The following is a 5,209-nucleotide window of genomic DNA, read 5'->3' as shown; positions in this document are numbered from 1 at the left end:
CGCCCAAGAAAGCAGATTTCTGCTGTGGCATTTGGTCCCAAGCTATAATTGATGTTCATTACCATCCTCCTTTACCACCGATTCTAGATTCCCCTCATCCTTGGCTAGTACTTTTACTAAGTGGCTTGCTTGGTGGAGTGCCCTAGATCTACATCCTGAATGGTCTGGGCTCCAACTTACTGTCTTATGCTTGCCCATTTTCAGTTAAAATTGGTTGTGGGAGAACCACAGGATGCCTCGGTAGATCACCTGAGTACCAAATATATTCCTTCTACCTCCATTTTGTACCAGGCTTACCTCCTCATAATGAGCAGAGTTGTTATATCTGGCAGTGTGAGAACTCTTGTGTGTGTCTGCTGGTCTACTGGCACAAGGAGCCTTAAGTGACCAGATGGCAGCCATAGCAATAAGTTTAGTGGGTATCTTGATATACTCCCTATTGGAAACATCCTCTGTATGTGAAGGACTTCTAGACCCACAGGGCCAAAAGTTGTGAGAATGGGAAGCACAAAGTCCCCAAGTGGGTCGTTGGTAATAATGGAGAGCAGTGCTGTTCCTACTGCTGGCCCTTGACTTCCTACCCCATGTGGTCTCCCTGTTTGGGACATAGTACTATAAAATGGCTTTTGATTTACAACCTGAGGATAGCACCCCCTCATCACAGAGCGTCTACCTCCAACCGGCATCAGCTATGCCTCCTAATGTCTTTTCATGACAGAAGGAGAGGGAGAGAAGCAGACTCCTTACTGAGCACGGTGCCCGACACAGGGCTTGATCCCACTACCCTGAGATCATGACCTGAGCCCAAATCAAGAGTTGGATGCTCAACTGACTGAGCTACCAAGGCGCCTCATATTAAATTACCTGTATTCTAACAGGCAGTATACAAAATTCCTTGAGTATAAAAGATCACACACAAAGTAATCACAAAGGCCATATGTGATGGATGAGAATTGCATTTAATAATAGCTTTTTAATTTCCATTTCACAACTTGACACCATAATAATTTCACTTTTCATTTTATTATTCCACATAATCCTGGAAATACTTCAGTTTCAAAAAAAAAAAAAAAGGCGAGGGAAAACTTTTTCAAATGAAGTACATCTGCTGTAATAATTGCATTTTTACCACAAATTATGAGATTATGCCCATATCTCTTTGGCCTTAGGAGCTGGAAATGGAAATTGAACTGCAGTTATTGCTGGTAGGCCAGTGACATAATAAAAGCAAAAGCAGATTTTAAAGTGGGTTAAGACTAGGGCCACCAGATAAAATATAGTCCAGTTAATTTTGAATTTCAGATAAGCAATGAATACTTTTACACAAGTGTGTCCCAGATACCACACAGGACATACTTATACTAAAAAATTATTTGCTGTTTATCTGAAATTCAAACTTCACAATGTGTCCTATATTTTTGTCTGCTAAATCTGGCAACCCTAGATAATAAGAGAAACCAAAAAAGTTCTTGTCTATTTGTTTTTCTTTTCTTTTTTTTTTTTTAAGATTTTTATTTATTTATTTGACAGAGAGAGACACAGCGAGAGAGGGAACACAAGCAGGGGGAGTGGGAGAGGGAGAAGCAGGCTTCCCGCTGAGCAGGGAGCCCGATGCGGTGCAGGGCTCCATCCCAGGACCCTGGGATCATGACCTGAGCCGAAGGCAGACGCTTAACGACTGAGCCACCCAGGCGCCCCGTCTATTTGTTTTTCTAAAGCCTCGGAACAATCCCAACCACTTTACCCAAGAAAGAAAATGTAACCCAGATAAAAATAACTGGCACTAGGGGCCCCTTGGGGGGTTCAGTCAGTTGGGCATCTGACTCTTGATTTTGCCTCGGGTCCTGGTCTCAGGGTTGTGGCACTGAGCCCCGCATTGCCTCCAGCTCCACACTCAGTGGGGAGTCTGCTTCTCTCCCTCTCCCCTTACCCCTCCCTCCTCTCTCTCTCTCTCTCAAATAAATAAATAAATCTTAAAAAAAAAAACAAAAACCCTGGCACTAAGCTGGGAGTTTTTCCACATGTTACCAGGACTGAAATTAATTGGTAAAAATGGAAAAAACAGATTAGGGGAGTATCCCAACCCTAGGAGAGGTAGAGGAAGAAAAAGAGGGAGAAGCCAAGAAGACAGAAGATAGAAGGAAATACAAGGAAGAGAAAAGAGAACAAGAAAGGAAGAGGACAGAAGAGGAATGACAGAAACTAAAAGGGGGTGGAGGATGGAGCCACCAGATGGTTGGTGAGGATGCAGCCATTTCACCGGCTCAGCAGGAGGAGAATGGAGCCTCTGCCCACCAGAAGGGAACTACATGGCCATTCCATCTCTGGCTCCAAAGCAAAGATATCCCCCATCTCAAAAATCATGATCAGATGCTCATCAGAGGAAGAATCTGATAAACTTAATGATCCAGCCCCCAAAAGGAGCACCTGGACAAGCATTTACATCTGTGCTCTCTGGTCAGGCTGTAGGCCCAGAATGATTTCTTATTATGAAAAATGTTTTTGTAACATCTCCCAGTATCCACTTTCTCCAAAATGAGCCTCTATAAATATGTAACAAACATCTTTTCTTACCCATGGCTAGGAAATTATTGCAATAAAATGTACTGGGATAGAGTCATAACAACATCCCAAAAGATCCCACTAAGAAATCAGGTATTTTGGGACGCCTGGGTGGCTGGGATCCAGCCCCGCATCGGGCTCCCTGCTCCGTGGAGAGCCTGCTTCTCTCTCTCCCACTCCCCCTGCTTGTGTTCCCTCTCTCGCTGTCTCTCTCTCTGTCAAATAAATAAATAAAATCTTTAAAAAAAAAAAAAAGAAATCAGATATTTTGATACCATATACCACAAATAATATCCTAGAACTTGAGTTTCATAGAAGAAGCATTAGGCATTCCATTTATATTGTAATAGCAAGCAAGCATTAACTCTGGCCGCAGAGTTTAAGCAGATGAAGAAACTGAAGAATATCATGGAAACTTTAGAAAACATTTGACCGAAACATATTTCTCCTAACAGATAAAGAGATTAACTACTAGGTCAACATCTTATGTAAGTGGAGTTATAAGAGTTCAGTTAGGAATCATGGTAGCAGACACTCTTGGTGTCCTGCCCACAGTCCCCATACTCACCAAGTTACTCTAGCATGATTTCCAACTTCCAGCACCTCCATTTCTTTACCTAAGGACAAGAACTCTTGCCGCTAGAATCAACCAGATGAAACTTTACTATCATCACTTTGTGATGGTCAGCAGGCAGGAAAATGAACACTCCCTGGGAGCAGCCCTCAAGCACTCCCTCACTCCTTAGGTAGGATAACTCTGAGGTGTGTGTGAGATCTAAGCTGGCTCCCCAAGTTCCTCCAGTAGGATTGAGCTCAGCCTCCCACACTGATAGCTACCTTGATAACACATCCTTTATTGGCTTCCCTCCCTTCTTTGTCTCATTTCTTCACTTGGATCAAATCAACTACTCATACTTGAGTCATTGTCTGCTATTAGGGGAACCCAAACTCAGGCAGTCAGTTTTAGAATTTTGCTGTATCTCCAAGTTTCTGCTCAATATAACAGATTATTAGAATACGTTTGGTTGATTAATCTCATTTTATTATACCTTGATAATATGGTATTGTGCATAACAATAATCACTATCTTAAACACTTAATGTTTTCAAAGAACATTTTTTATTCCTTCATTCATTTATATTTTCTCTCTTAGATGAATTTATAAATTAGTGAAACATCAACAAGAGTAGTGAAACTTTATAATCAGTAGGTAGCTATCAGTAGGCTGTAGATGAAACGACAGGAAGAAAAACCTCACTGCTTTTTTTTTTTTTTTTAAGTGAGGTGAAGAGGACAAAGAGTCCGTTTAAAAATTCTGGCACCATTTAGGTTGCTAATTACTTCTTATAGCAGCTAAATGGGCTAGGTTACCTTTGTCCATGTCCTACTAAATCAATGCCAAAAAACCAGGTAGAATTGGAAACTTCTGAGGTTTCTTTGAACTCTGAAAATTTCTCCTTAATCAGCCACTGGAAAGTCATCTCAATATTTCAGACAATCTACTTCTCAGGCAAAAGCAAGGTTTAGGTAAGTTAGAAGGAAAAAAACACCTTATTCAAGCCCCCATGGGGTAGACGGTTAATATATTTTTGGCTGCCCTACTCCTTGGAACATCCTTCCAATGTTGAGAAATTCTCTATCTCTTGAGTCCTGTCCTTCTCATGACAGAAGACAAGCTCTTTCCCACCCTCCATGCAGCCAGGTACCAGCATGTGGGAGAGTGGTAGAGGCCACCCCAATCAAAAACATGTGACACCCCAGTTCAGAAACTGGTGCCCCACCTAAGCTAGTGCTATACAAATTCATTCTGGGGTATGTAACTGCACAGACATGGGCATCCAGAGGTGGCCAGGGCCAGGGTTCAGCTACAAGCTAGTTGGTTCTCATGGGCAGCCATGAGCTGTGGTGTTGCTTCCATCTGGTAATCCCACAGGACCATCATGTGGTAGGTTTTGCACATTGCTTCAGTCTCTATAACCTTCAACCTGATTTTTTGGTCCTCAGGAAGAGTATGTGTGCTACTCACATCATTTGCTACCTTTATTTTCTGCTTAAACTAGCTAGAGTTTGCAACTGTTTCCCTTGCAAGTAAGAACTAACCGCCACACCCTTTATATGCAAAGCCACAATGCAGGAGATTTAAAAATCAGTGGGATCTTGTCAACGGGAGCTAATATAGCACAGTGGAGAGAAAAAAAGTAAATGCCACAATATACAGTAGACTCTGAGAGGGCAGAAGAGTATTATAGGTAAGAGCAAACCCTATGGACTACCTGGGTTTCAAATCCTGGCCCCACTGTTGTTTACTTAGTTTACCTGGACAAGTTACTTCACCTCTCTATGCTTCAGTTTTGTTTTGCCTTTTTTTTTTTTAAATCTGTAGAACAGGGATAATAATATGACTATCTTATATAGTGTCATGATGGAGAGTCCTGATTGTCTTATCACATCCATTCTCTTTCTGAGCACATAGCTGATCAACTAAAGATTGTATTTTTGGGGCACCTGGGTGGCTCAGTCGTTAAGCGTCTGCCTTTGGCTCAGGTCATGATCCCAGGGTCCTGGGATTGAGCCCCGCATCGGGCTACCTGCTCCGCGGTAAGCCTGCTTCTCCCTCTCCCACTCCCCCTGCTTGTGTTCCCTCTCT

Source organism: Phoca vitulina, unplaced genomic scaffold, assembly GCF_004348235.1.
Source record: "Phoca vitulina isolate PV1807 unplaced genomic scaffold, GSC_HSeal_1.0 scaffold7, whole genome shotgun sequence".
In the NCBI taxonomy this organism is placed as follows: Eukaryota; Metazoa; Chordata; class Mammalia; order Carnivora; family Phocidae; genus Phoca; species Phoca vitulina.
The sequence above is the reverse complement of the archived record's forward strand: the minus strand, read 5'-3'. Positions refer to the sequence as shown.